Genomic DNA, 15,218 nt, shown 5'->3' with positions numbered 1-15,218 from the left:
ATTGACCCCCTTCTTCAAATTAGATGTTTCGGAAGCGGGATGAACTCCTAGCACCGGCTCGCATGCGAGCAATTCAAGAGGAATTGGCGGCATTCTTTCTTGACCACGTGATCCCTGAAGACGGAGAATTCTATGTGGACCCTGAGTCCGTATGATTATATTTGTAAGAGATAATTATTGTATATATGTAGCCGGTAGTGTCAGATAGATATACGAGAACTTGTTGTTCGACCAATCTCTCGGAGAAGGAGAGGTGGTCGATATCACTTCTCTCTGTATATATGCATATATGTTCATGACGATCTTCTGTTTCCTTCGTTTGCTTACTAGCTAGCTAGCGTGTCTAATCCTCTCTATACGTATGTATAGTACGTAGCGTCGACCAAGCACGGACATAAGAGAGGACACTTCTCTCTATTAATTATAACTAGCTAACACAATATATGAAACACCTAAATTAACCCCCCCCCCAAAACCCCCAACCCCCCCCCCTTTCAAAAAAAACAAAAACCCCAGCCACAGAAGTGCTGACGCGTGGATGCCTATTGGTCCCGGTTGGTGCCACCAACCGGGACCAAAGGGTCTCCTGACTGGGCTCTGCGCACTGCCCACGTGGAGGGCCTTTAGTCCCGGTTCTGGATTGAACCGGGACTAAAGGGGGGGAGGTATTAGTACCGACACTTTAGTCCCGGGTTCCGGAACCGGGACTAAAGGCCCTTACGAACCGGGACTATAGGCCCTTTTTCTACCAGTGATGGCCCACAAACTGGACTATTTATAATTGTCTCTAGTCGTACAGTGTTGGGCAGAAAACTCATCGTACGCATAGCAAGGTTCTCATTAGATTATGACATGTGTACTACTATCTAGAAGTTTTCAGTGATTGAATAGAAAATCGGATGTGAACCCATTTTAACGTGTGATGTAGTTGCCCCTTTTACTATCATCCTCTATTCTAGACTCTTCGTGCATGCTCTTGCTCCAATAGTTTTTTTTCCTCTTGCATACAAGTATTGTGATTTCTGAGATTACCTTGTGGGATTTTTTTCCAGGGTTAAAGAATTATTATCAACCACTTCTTGAAGTCTATGGTGCTTTTCAGATAGTTTCTATCAAATATCGCAACACTAGCTATTTTTATGGGGCATCCTGAACTAACTATGCATGATCACGAAATTTTGTTCTAAGTCCATACATTTGATATATCATGTGCAGTGCACTATGTGAGTACAATTTACTTTTTTAAGATTACTTAAAATACCATCAGAACAACTCTGCATTTTCCATTATGCATATGTAAATATTGTGGCTTGTTTTTTTTGTTGAACTTAAAATATTGTGGCTTGTTAATATTGTGGTCCACTAATATCTCGCGTGCAAATCACATACTACTTACTCCCTCCGTTCCACATTACTTGTCGCTGATTTAGTACAAAGTTGTACTAAATCAGCGACGAGTAACATGGAACGGAGGGAGTATATACATACAATACTTCAGTGGGAAGTTCGGGACTGCCTATGAGTCAGGTGCCTGGATTATGTTTTTTGCGTTGGCCGAATTTCTAGAGCATTAGATCTTCATCCAAGGGCCACACCCAACCGTGCACTATTCATCTTCTTCCTCCCTGCGCCTGCCAATCGACGCCGGGCTAGCCACGCGCTCCTGCCTATTACTACCGCGCTCGTCTCGCCATCGCCGCCCTGCCCTGGACCATTGTCGCCCCAGTCAACAGGCCGCCTCGTCAGCTCTCGCTCATTCACGGCTCCAAGGACTGCTGAGCAAAGCACAAATCGACCGATGCGTCAAATTTTTTTCACGAAACATTCTCTCACACCACATTATAGAACCAAAAACAATGGTAAACAACATGCTCCCATGTCAAAAAATTTCAGGCGCCTTATGTTAGCAAAAGCGGGAAAGTTAACGAAAATCCATCTCTGCACCTGAGCTCATCTGCACTTACGGAAAAAATCAAAACAAATACTAGAAAAATTCAAAAAATTCCATTTTTTTTGTGGGGTAGGCAATTTGATGCGTGAGGCCCGCTCCAAATTTCAAGTCATTTGGACATTTGATCAGCTCTCGGCAAAAAAAGACAAATTGAGGGTCTATAAAAATGTTTACTGTTCATGTACTGTTATGATCCGATTTGTCTTTTTTGCTGAGAGCTGCTCAAATGTCCAAATGACTTAAAATTTGAAGCGGGCCTCACGCATCAAATTGTCTATCACACAAAAATTATTTGGAATTTTTTGAATTTGTTTTGAATTTTTTATGATTTTTTTCTAACCAGGTGCAGATGAGTCTGGGCACCGAAACGCCCTACTCGAAAGTTAAGCTTATTTGAAGTTGTTGGTCGAGAGAGATGGATCGATTGATTAAACGTATAGTGCGCAGTCCAATTATACTTGGACTCCACTCCCTGCTTAGTTTTTCTCCGTCCATACTTTTGTGTTCGTAGTTACTAATAAATTTTGGTCCAGGCTAAAGCTAAGTGGCCGGGCTGGCGTCGTCACGCTCCCATCAGAAGTTCTCTTCCAAGTCTCCTCATGTATGACTTGTCGCAGTCGGTCGGGTACAATTTACAAAGACGAAAGTAATGGCGCGCCTCCATTGTTGTGGGTCGTTGGCCAACCCCCATTCCACTCTACTCTACGCCATCGCAAGAAAAATACTACAGCCCTCCCAAGAAAACCAGTATTTCCACACTCCTTTCGGCGGTGCGATGATTGGCCATCTGTGATGATTTTGGCCATCTATTAATTGCTGTTTGGCCATCTGTGATGATTTTGTACTCATATATACATGAATAAAAGGCATGCGACAATTGTTCTTCCGGTTTTGCTATTTTGTGAGGTCGAGATGCAACGTCGCCCGGTGAGGACGAGCCGAGCCGGGGCGGGGGTGGGGGTGGGGTGGATGTTGGTTGGCCTCAGAGGTGTCAACGCCGTTGAGTTTGAGGGTTGACGGGTTCGGGTGTAGGGAACAAGGGCGGTCGTGGGCACCGGAGAAAATGAAGCTTAGAGCGATGTCGGGGCAACGATACCACGACGGAGACGACAACTCAAAGCGGAGTAGGAAGGTGAGGTTGTGTGTGTGGCAGTAGCAGAAGTAGGCGGCAGTGCCTACCATTGGGGCTGCTCATCGGCTAGTGAAGGAGGGTTGCGCAGATACGTTATGTAAAACTTAGGTCAGGTCCCCACCCTTGTCGGCCGTTCTTGCTGTTGAATGGATGTAGTCAAAAACTATCTCAATTCATGCAACAGCTGCGCCTGCGGTTGCAGCTCCACCGGCGACAGTTATAGCTCCCCTTCGGTAGTAGCTCCATCGCCGCCCCTCACAGCTCGCTGCACGGAATTGCGTCAGCGACGACCACCAATCAGTCAACACCATTGAATGAATGTAGCAGAAAACTTCACCGGTAGTAGCAAAAGTAAACTACGAATGCAGCAAAAATCAAACATCGTCGCCGTCTTCGCGAGGTCGCAACTCCGCCTTACATGGATGTAGCAAAAAACTTCAGCGGTAGTAGCAAAAAACTACTACGGTTGCAGCAAAAATCGTCGTTGTCATCGTCACGAGGTCGCAGCTCCGCCTGATGGATGTAGCAAAAAACTTCGTTAGTAGTAACAAAATCCAACTACGGTTGCAGCTTCTCTTTCGTGCGCAATTCCATTAAAGCTTTTTTGTCTATGGTTGAAGCTTTTTTCAACAGCTGTTGAAGCTGTTCTAGATGATGGTTGCAACACTAGTATACGCGAGTGCATCCAGCCATGGTGGCCGGCGAGGGAGTTCCTGGACGCCGGCGATGGAGGTCGTGGTCGGCCAGTCGCAGCCGGGGAAGGGGGAGGGGGGGAAGGGGATGCACCCGCGTGAAGGCTGGTGGTAGGGGATGGATCTGGCCATGGCGGCAGGCAGCCATGCCGGCCGGCAAGGGGAGTCTAGCCGCCAGCGATGGAGGTCGTGGTGGCCCAGTCACAGCCCGGTAGGAGGGGGAGGGGATCCGCGACCGTGAAGGCTGAAGGTAGACGCGAGAGAGCGAGCATGATGGAGAGACCGGCGGAATTTTCAGCCGGTGCGCCGGCTTTAAACGTTTCCCTTTCTTTAAAGCCTGGTGCACGATGTCACGCAGCGCCACCGCCTACATTCTCCCACCTAGCGCAATCCCAGCGGTGGCCGGCTGCGCCCATGCCTCCCACGTGGCGGCGTATGGCAGCGCCCGTGACTCCCAAGCGGCGGCAACCATCACTTCTTCACGGCTGGTGGCCAGCTTGCAACCACATCCTGCGGTATTTCTTCCCTGCTATGATTCCTCCACAGCCCTAGTGCGCTACACATATTTGAATCGATTCATGTCCTGTCGTTCATTATTTCTGTCTCAAATATTTGACTCCCGATTTCTTCCTCCCAACCATATCGGTTCTCTTCAGTTATAACCGACGAACGAGCTGAAATAACGTTGGGCCAAAGTCTCGGTCAGTGATTTCTCAGGAAACCGATCCATTAGTAAAATTAGAAAACCGAATCTTAAAATAAACTGAGGCACCGAACCGAATGCCCAGGCCTACCCTAAGTGAAACTCAGACTCACTGAACCACTATCATGTCTCACTGAGTCATCTATGACATAGCCATTGCCTAAACCCTGACATTCGGTCTCGCCAAGTTGGCCTTTTGGTCAAGTACACTTGACAAGCCTCTATTGCAAACTGAAATTCAATCAGAATTTTCGATGGGTTTCAGCCGGTGACACCAAAGCGTGGAAAGTGCTTAGGTCATCACTTCTCATAGCCACCGAACGTTTTCGCCCAGTCTCACTATTGGTGTCAAAACCGGCGGATCTCGGGTAGGGGGTCCCGAACTGTGCATCTAGGCCGGATGGTAACAGGAGACAAGGGACACGAAGTTTTACCCAGGTTCGGGCCCTCTCGATGAAGGTAAAACCCTACGTCCTGCTTGATTAATATTGATGATATGGGTAGTACAAGAGTTGATCTACCACGAGATCGAGGAGGCTAAACCATAGAAGCTAGCCTATGGTATGAGTGTTGATGTGTATGTTATCCTACGGACTAAAACCCTTCGATTTATATAGACACCTGATAGGGTTAGGGTTACATAGAGTCAGTTACAATGGTAGGAGATCTTCATATCCGTATCGCCAAGCTTGCCTTCCACGCCAAGGAAAGTCCCTTCCGGACACGAGACGAAGTCTTCAATCTTGCATCTTCATAGTCCAGGAGTCCGGCTGAAGGTATAGTCCAGCCATTCGAACACCCCCTAATCCAGGACTCCCTCAGTAGCCCCTGAACCAGGCTTCAATGACGACGAGTCCGACGCGCATATTGTCTTCGACATTGTAAGACGGGTTCCTCCTCCAAGTACTACATAGAAGATTTTGAACACAAAGATAGTGTCCGGCTCTGCAAAATAAGTTTCCACATATTGCCATAGGGAGAATAATATTTAAAAAAATCTAATCTGCTGACGTATTCCGTAGTGTGTCATCACACTACGGCCAAGCTTTTATTCGAACTATTTTACTGTCCCATCTCAGCGCGTTATGCGAGGTGGTTTCCTTGGCACGTCTTGTTAAAGCAGAGATCGTGTCCCCTTATTCCGGGATTCTCATCAATACGGGCATGGGTAACCCAACCGCGCCATCAATTACGGCACTTGGAGATAAGCGAGTTTTACCAGGCTGGTGGGGACATGTAGTTGCATCCACCCATATAAAGGGATAAGAATCCACCTTTTCACCTACGCTTTCTTCCTCCTTCGCTTATCCATTCTTGCGCACTCGAGCTCCAGCGCCCAAGTCCGCACTCCCCACCTCAACCTTCTCCAGCCATGTCCGGAGCCGGAGGCAAGTGGATGGTCTCCTCCGTCACGGAGGGACATATCAAAAAGCTGAGGAAGGCCGGATACCTGTCTAACGACATCGTGTACCGGCTCCCCGAAAAGGGGCAGCTCATCCCCACCCCTAGGCCCCATGAGAGGGTGGTGTTCCTCCCTCATTTCCTCCGCGGACTGGGCTTCCCTCTCCACCCATTTGCCCGGGGGCTCATGTTCTACTACGGCCTGGATTTTCACGATCTGGCCCCGAACTTCGTCCTCAACATCTCGGCTTTTATCGTAGTGTGCGAGGCCTTCCTCCGCATCCGCCCCCACTTTGGGCTCTGGCTCAAGACTTTCAACGTCAAGCCGAAGGTGGTGCGCGGCAGCCAGGCGGAGTGCGGAGGCGCCATGGTGGGCAAGATGGCCAATGTCCTCTGGCTCGAGGGCTCCTTTGTGGAGACCCTGAAGGGGTGGCAATCGGGGTGGTTTTACATCACCGAGCCGCGCGACGCCGAATGGGTCGCACCCCCCGAATTCCGGTCCGGACCCCCAACGCGGCTCACGTCCTGGAAAGAGACGGGCCTGTCGTGGGGTAAAAAGGAGAGCTAACCGGACTCCAAACATGCATCAAAACCCTGGTGGACAAGAAGCTCAAACTTGTCAACGTAGTCTAGGTTATGCTCATCCGCTTGATCCTCCCGTGCCAACAACGGGCCTTCAACCTGTGGGAGTTCGACCCGGCGCGGCACCAAACTCTGAGCAGGCTCTTCGACACGACGTACGAAGATGCCTGGAAGGTGCTTTTCAAGGGCGCCGAGGCTCCCGCATCCACTACTGAGGATCACGAATTCAGTGCGCAGCGTCACGCTCTCGCGGTAAGCTGTTTTTTTTCCTTTTACAGGGTATTAGTTTTTCATAGTTTGACTCTATGCGGGATCTAAACTCCCTTACCTTTGACAGGATTGGCAGGTGACATCCGGACAGATCAACTCTTCGGCTCCTTTGCCCGAAGGCCTAGCGGATGCTTGCTTGGCGAAGCTGCTGGTTCCGGCACCCTATGTGGTGCCGGAGAAGAAGGTCAAGAAGAAGGCCACGGGGACTCGAAAGAGTGCCCGACGGCCGGGGGTTTCGGATTCATCATCCGACGAATCCAAGACGCACTCCTCCCATGAAGACGAGGAGGAGGAAGAAGAGACCCCTCCCCCTCCAGCGGGGGAAGGGAAGAAAAGTAAGGCCGCCCCAACTGGGGAGGCCGAAGGGTCCAAGAAGGGGAAAACCCTTCTTCCAGACTGCTCCACCGACGCCGACGACGGCGGAGAGGAGTGGGCGCCTAGGACCAAGCCCCTGGCCAAATCGTAAGTATCCGGATACCAGAGTAATCCATAGTATTCGTTTATTGCACAGCTTTCCCTCATGTCGAATATATTTATGCAGCCCACCCAAAGACCGGCTCGACGCGTCGTCGAGCGGCTCACTGGACTCGTCGGACGTGAACTCACTTCCGACGGCTTCCTCCCCCCGCCCTATGGACGACACCGAAGTGTTGTCCCAACAGGTTCCAAGCCGGGAGGAGGTGGTCCTGGAGGTGCCGCAAGGCGACCTCCCGGACTCCAGGAGCAAAGGGGATGAAACCCCCCAGGGCTCCAAGTCCGGCTCTAGGCCGGACACCGCTCCGGAACCTTCAGAGGTTCCAGAGTCCGACGGGGACCTCCTTCCAAGAGGACCAAGTCCGCCGTGCCGGTGGCCCCCGTCCAACCGGAGGCGCCGGACAATATGTTGGAGGCGCTCCAAGGCGCCTCCATCGACGAGGAGCACCATGCTATTATGAGTGCAGTGGTCCAGAAGGTTCAGTCCGCCAAGAGTGGACTGACTGAAGCTTGTACTAGCCTTTTAACAGGCCTTGAGGTAAGTAAAGAATGTGTAAATAATAGTACCGCATAGACAGTAGCCCCTGATGCTCTGTTTGGCGTTCGGGAAGAAAAGCCGAATAGAGGATCAAATAGAATTCGCAGGAGTCTAACAAAAATGAGTCAATATGCATATGCAGGCTTCCCTGCTTGCGTCCGCCACACTGACTGCGGAAGTGGACACGGTAAAGCAGAATCTTGAGCGGTCCGAGCAAGAGCTCGAACGTGCCAAGAAGCAGCTTGAGGACAACGAAGGTAAGAAATACCTTGTTAAATATATTTATATATATAAATATATATATATATATATATATATATATAAAGGTGCAATTGCGAAGAATGACAGGATTATCGTGGCCATTGTAGGGGCCACGTCTGAAGTGGCGACCCTTAAGCAAGCGCTGGTCGAGGCCGAGAGGAGGGCGGCCTCGGGGCGCACCGAGCGAGAGAAGTATGGGGCCGAAGTTGGCAAGGTGCGGCAAGAGCTCCAGGCTCTCATGGAAAAGCATGAGAGTTTGGAGCTTGACTCAAAGACGCGAGCGTCCGAGCTCGCGGTGGCTATTGAAAATGCCAAGTCTGCCAAGACCGAATCCCAGAAGACCCTCCAGGAGTTGGATGAGGTGAAGAAGATAGCGGCGGGTAAGGCATTCTTTATGCAAAGCAAACACATAAACGTGTGTTACTTGTTACTTACCCGAATCCGGAGCTCTCCAGGAGCGTTCGCAGATCTTCCCCGGAGTGTATCCGATGCTGCCGCATTCTATCGAGCCGAGGAGGGCAGCTCGATGGAGAAGGTGTTCTGGTCTCAGTACGCTGAGGCCGGACACCCCATGCCCCTGAGCGACCAGCTGAAGCAACTGGTCGAGCTCCACAAGGGGGCCGAACAGGCCATGAAGGGCCTCATTGTTCGGCTGTGGCCTGGAGGGGCCCTGCTTGGGAGCTATTTCGGGCTGGTGCGGCGGTTGGTGGAGGCCTGTCCAAGGCTTGAAGTCATCAAGCGCTCCTTCTGCATTGAAGGTGCCCGTAGAGCCCTTGCCCGTGTTAAGGTGCACTGGGGCAAGCTGGATGCTGAGAAGCTGGTGAAGGACGGGCCACCGCCGGGGAAAGAGCATCGCAAGCCCGAGAATTACTATAAGGATGTTCTGAAGGGTGCCCGCCTTATGGCGGATGAATGTTCTAGGGATGTAATTTTTGAGTGAAACTTGCTCGTTTTGTCCTATGCGCTGAAAACTTGTTTATATGCGCTAAGCAATGCTGTTAGAATTTAAAATATTACCTTCTCTGTGGCTGTTTATCAATTTTGAGAGATGGCGAGTCGTCGGCTTCTGCCCCCGTGCCGCTAGTGCTGCGGTGTTCGGGGATAAACCTGAGCGCTCTTTTTCCCATGTTTGGGTCCTTCGAGGGAGGCGCTCAGCCCAACGAACAAGGCAATCGGACTATAATGCGTGAACACTCTCACTTAGCCATAGAATTCTATAATTTTAAATTTCGGTGAAGCCCCTGGTATTCGGAAGACCAAGTTCGGGGCGCTATCCACGCCTTGGCCGGACAGAGCCGGCTCCTCGCCCTAAGTGGCATAAGTCTTTAGGGATTCAAAAAAACCTCTCGAATAGCGACCAGCTCTCGCTTCATCATGTCAGTCAGTTTTAGCTTTCTCCACTGAGGTGCTCGACCCAGCTCAACTGGGGCACAATCGCAGTGGTTCTCCTAGTGCTACCTTAGCTGATATAGCGGAACGTAAGGCACCAAAACATAGGAGCCAGGCAAACCCAACTATTGACCCAAGACATGATTCAGAGCCGATGCATATAGTGCTATAAGTTCGGGGTGCCGCACTTGTTAAAGTGTTCGGACTTCTCACACCATATTGAGGGGTATTAAAGCCCCTGGCGTATTTTGGCCGTACCAACGTGTACGGGTGCAACATGTCGTTAAGGAACATATATAAAGAAAAAAGGTAATGCAAAAATAGACGAAAGCTATGCATTGTTTATTAAAAATAGCTGCGATCAAAGCAGAACGATACAAATAATGCGATAAGTGGAAGGTTGGACTAGTTAACATGTTCGTTTCAGGGGCAAGCTGCTGAATAGTATGCGGAGCGGGTATACTGCTCGTGATAGAGACCACCTGGGAGTTCCGTAGTGCGGCGTGGCTTGTCTGCTTCCGTGGTTCTTGCATCGTTTGTGCGGCAATTGAACTGCCGAACAGGCCTTCCGAAGGATGAAGTCCTGAAAGTAAGAGAAAGCTAAAAAATCGGCAGCATCTGGTACGGTTTAAGCCATGTTTTGGGCGTGCCGTGATGGTGCCCCTCCCCCTGTGCCCATGGTATCTCTAGAGCGTAGTTATGTACGCGAAGTACTGGCGTCGCCTTTTTGCGAGGGTTAGGGTTGGGGCCGCATTGCTATGCCTGCTCGGATTGTGCCAGGCGGTCTTGTTGTAGGTTACTCCGGGCGCGCTTGATGGTGTCCGGTCGTTTAGTGTCTGGACTGGAGAACTGCCTGGAGAGGCTGCTTTGAACTTCCGCTGCAAGGGCTGCTGTGTGCTCCTCCGTTTGGAGGGAGCGTTCGGTGTTTCCATTGACCGTAATTACTCCTCGAGGGACTGGCATCTTGAGCTTAAGGTATGCGTAATGCGGTACCGCATTGAACTTAGCAAATGCGGTTCGCCCGAGCAGTGCGTGATAGCCACTGCGAAACGGGACTATGTCGAAGATTAACTCCTCGCTTCGGAAATTATCCGGAGATCCGAAGACCACTTCAAGTGTCACTGAGCCTGTACAGTTGGCCTCTATACCTGGTATTACGCCTTTAAAGATCGTTTTGGTGGGCTTAATCCTCGAGGGATCTATGCCCATTTTACGCACTGTATCCTGGTAAAGCAGGTTCAGACTGTTGCCGCCGTCCATAAGGACTCTAGTGAGATGAAATCTGTCAATAATTGGGTCTAGGACCAATGCGGCGAATCCGCCATGACGGATTCTAGTGGGATGGTCCCTTCGATCAAAGGTGATCGGGCAGGAGGACCATGGGTTGAACTTTGGGGCGACTGGCTCTACCGCGTATACGTCCCTAACGTGCGCTTCCGCTCCCTTTTGGGGACGTGGGTTGCGTATATCATGTTCACCGTCCACACTTGTGGGAGAAAACCCTTCTGTCCACTGTTGTTCGGCGGCCGGGGCTCCTCGTCGTCATCGCTATGTAGCCCCTTGTCTTTGTTTTTGGCGTTTAACTTGCCTGCCTGCTTGAACACCCAACAATCCCTGTTGGTGTGATTGGCCGGCTTTTGGGGGGTGCCATGTATCTGGCACAAGCGGCCGAGGATTCGGTCCAAACTGGACGGGCCCCTAGGATTCCTTTTGAATGGTTTTTTCCGCTGACCGGATTGCCTCTGAATCCGGCATTAACTGCCGTATCCTCAGCATTGTCGTCGTTAATGCGGCGCTTCTGCTTGTTGCGACGCGACCTGCCACTACTGTCCCTGGTGTCCGAATTACCAGGGTTCTTGGTCATATTGTTGCATCGAGCAAGCCAGCTGTCTTCTCCCGTGCAAAAGCGGGTCATGAGTGTCGTGAGTGCTGCCATAGATTTGGGCTTTTCCTGTCCAAGGTGCCGGGCCAGCCACTCGTCACGGATATTGTGTTTGAAGGCTGCTAGGGCCTCAGCGTCCGGACAGTCGACTATTTGATTTTTCTTTGTTAGGAACCGTGTCCAGAATTGCCTGGCCGATTCCTCTGGCTGCTGAATGACGTGACTTAGGTCATCGGCGTCTGGGGGTCGCACATAAGTGCCCTGGAAATTGTCGAGGAATGCGGCTTCCAGGTCCTCCCAACAACTGATTGATCCTGTTGGCAAGCTGTTAAGTCAATGCCGAGTTGGTCCTTTAAACTTGAGTGGGAGGTATTTGATGGCGTGGAAATCATCACCGCGGGCCATGTGGATATGAAGGAGATAATCCTCGATCCATACCGCAGGATCTGTTGTGCCATCATATGATTCGATGTTTACGGGTTTGAAACCCTCGGGGATTTGATGATCCATTATTTCGTCTGTAAAGCAGAGTGGGTGTGCGGCGCCTCTGTACTGGGCTATATCGTGACGTAGCTCCAATGAGCCTTGTCTACTGTGTTCGGCCCCGCCGAATTTGTGGCCGGCATGACGGTTACCATCTCGAGCTGTGGGGCGCCCACGCGATCAGTAGATCGATCTTGTTTGCCTTGCCTTGTCCTCCAACATGTCTCGTAAGTCCGGCGCGTATTCTCGTGCCTTGGTACGGGGTGCGGCTTGAGTGGAGGGCCGAAAGGCCTCTCTGTCGCGACCACGAGGTGGTCGGTCGGCCGCATCAAGTGCTTCCTCCTTTAATTGGGGTAGCAACCTGCGTTTTGGGTAGCTCTTGGAGGGGCGTTCGAGTTTATGCTCTTCGGCCGCAAGGACTTCAGTCCATCTGTCGACTAGCAAATCTTGATCAGCTCTAAGTTGTTGCTATTTTTTCTTGAGGCTTCTTACCGTGGCCATAATCCTGCCTTGAAAACGCTTTTGCTCGACGGGATCCTCTGGCATGACGAATTCGTCGTCGTCGAGGCTTGCCTCGTCTTCGGAGGGAGGCATATAATTATCGTCCTCGACCTCTCTGTCTGCCGCTCTCTCATGAGGGCTAGTTTCTCCATCCTCCTGTGCTAAATCTTGCTGGAGGGGGTTTTCTTCGGCGCTTTCCGGAGTATTATTATCTCCCGTGCTGGAATCATCGTGTTTGTTTTGGCGGGATTTTGAGCGGCGCCGCTGACGCCGGCGCTTAGGCTGTTTCTTGGAGGGGTCATCCTCCGCTGTTCCATCGCCATCTCCCTCTTTTGGGGTGTCCACCATGTATATGTCATATGATGAGGTGGCTTTCGAGGGCCCAGTAGGCGTTGGTTCTTCATCATCTCCTTCATCGGCGTCCATACCGTCGATATCTTTGGAGTCGAAGTCGAGCATGTCGGTTAAGTCGTCGACAGTGGCTACAAAGTGGGTGGTGGGTGGGCTTTGAATTTCTTCATCGTCCGTACCCGAACCTTGCTGACTGTAGTCCGGCCAGGGCTCTCCTGATAAAGAGAGAGACTTCAGTGACTTCAGGATATCGCCAAAAGGCGAGTGCTGAAAGATGTCCGCGGCAGTGAACTCCATGATCGGCGCCCAATCAGATTCGATCGGCAGGGGCGCGGGGGGCTCGGAGTCCGGAGAGGAGTCCGGCTCCATGGAGTCACGGGTCTCGCAGAGTACGGGGCTGGTGATTGGCTCAACCGCCGTTAGGGTTGCAGCCCCCGAGGTGGCGTCCAACCGCCCATCCTCGATCGGCGCGGTTGGCTCCGAATTAAGGGTCGGAGCCGATGCGGATGCGGCCTCCATGGCACCGTTCGGCGGCAGAGCTAGATCATGCTCGTCGTGACAGTGCGGCGCGCTCGGCAGTGGCTCGAATCCATCGAAGATCTAGTCCCCGCGGATGTCAGCCATGTAGTTTAAATTTCCAAATCTGACCAGACGGCCAGGGGCGTAGCTTTCGATCTGCTCCAAACGGCCAAGCGAATTGGCCCGCAGTGCGAAGCCGCCGAAGACAAAGATCTGTCCGGGAAGGAAGGTCTCACCCTGGACTGCATCGCTATCGATGATTGTAGGAGCCATCAAGCATGACGGCGACGACATAGAGGAACTCTCAATGAAAGCACCAATGTCGATGTCAAAACCGGCGGATCTCGGGTAGGGGGTCCCGAACTGTGCGTCTAGGCCGGATGGTAACAGAAGACAAGGGACACGAAGTTTTACCCAGGTTCGGGCCCTCTCGATGGAGGTAAAACCCTACGTCCTGCTTGATTAATATTGATGATATGGGTAGTACAAGAGTTGATGTACCACGAGATCGAGGAGGCTAAACCCTAGAAGCTAGCCTATGGTATGATTGTTGATGTGTATGTTGTCCTACGGACTAAAACCCTCCGGTTTATATAGACACCGGATAGGGTTAGGGTTACATAGAGTCGGTTACAATGGTAGGAGATCTTCATATCCGTATCGCCAAGCTTGCCTTCCACGCCAAGGAAAGTCCCTTCCGGACACGGGACGGAGTCTTCAATCTTGCATCTTCATAGTCCAGGAGTTCGGCTGAAAGTATAGTCCAGCCATCCGAACACCCCCTAATCCAGGACTCCCTCACTCACCAAAAGCCTAAAGTTCAAACATTTTGTACTAGTTTCTCTCATCGAGTGGTTTTACCCGATACCACCGAGTAGTGCATAAAGGTGAGTAACAGTTAAATTTTTGGTGTTGCCTATATATACCCCAGCCACCCACCAAACTCTCTCAGAGAGCAACAAGAGCGAAGCAAGCACTTCCCATATCCATTTTCTTAGAGAGAGATCCCCATCCTTGTGTCGAGATTAAAGGGATACCACACTCCAACCATGGAACCTTTGATTTTCTAGTCACCTAATTGCTTTTCACCAAAATCCTCCCCTACTCCCAAAGCCAAAATCTGTGAGAGGGTGTTTGAGTGTTGAGGAGATTATCTTTTGAAGCACAATATTAAGGAGTTCATCATCAACAACCCCGCCCATTACCTTTTAGAGGTTGGTGCCTTCTAGATTGGCTAGGTGTGCTTGGGATTCTCCAAATTGTGTGGAGAAACAAGCAATGTGTACAGACAAGGAGATCACCTACTTCTTGAAGATCTACCTTGAGTTAGGCTAGTCATTCGTGGGCGTAAGCCATGATGGGACATGCAAGGTTGCTACTTTAATTTGTTGACCATTTGTGGGTGGAGCCCTCCGTGGACTCAATTTCTTCGTGGAATCTCGACCGTTATCCTCGTGATCGTGCAATGTCTTTACGGGTGAAGCCTCCATAAAATATGGAAGTACGATAGCATGACCTATTGGAACCACGGGTCATAATCTTCTGTGTCACCATAGTGATTGGATGTCTCCAAACTCATCCCTTTACTACTACCACTTGCAATGTCTTTACTTTTCCGCTGCTTATGATTAGACTTGCATGTGTAGGTGTTTCTAGACTTGCTTAGAATTGCTAAAATCTGCCAAGAACTAAAACTGGAAAAAGAGTCATCTTTATTTTGAATAGTAGTCTAATCACCCCCGCTCTAGACATACTTTCGATACTACAACCGTTCGGCAAGGGAGGAATCGACTAAAACTATACATTTTTCAACCACACACACACACACGCATGCACGCACGCACGCACGCGCACACACACACACACACACACACACACACACACACACTTTTCAATTTATATTGTCATGTGTATCAGTCCTAACCCAAACCCCTACCTTATGACATATTTGTAATATTTAATTATGTTATGGGTGCATGTGATGTGGTATTGTGGTGTTTGATTTATTTTTCCATCTTGCCATGTTTTTCCACACAATTTGATTATTTGACTATTCAGAACGTTAAAGTGAACTACCAACCTTTTGAAC

The sequence above is a fragment of the Triticum dicoccoides genome, chromosome 4A, assembly GCF_002162155.2.
Source record: "Triticum dicoccoides isolate Atlit2015 ecotype Zavitan chromosome 4A, WEW_v2.0, whole genome shotgun sequence".
In the NCBI taxonomy this organism is placed as follows: domain Eukaryota; kingdom Viridiplantae; phylum Streptophyta; class Magnoliopsida; order Poales; family Poaceae; genus Triticum; species Triticum dicoccoides.
The sequence above is the reverse complement of the archived record's forward strand: the minus strand, read 5'-3'. Positions refer to the sequence as shown.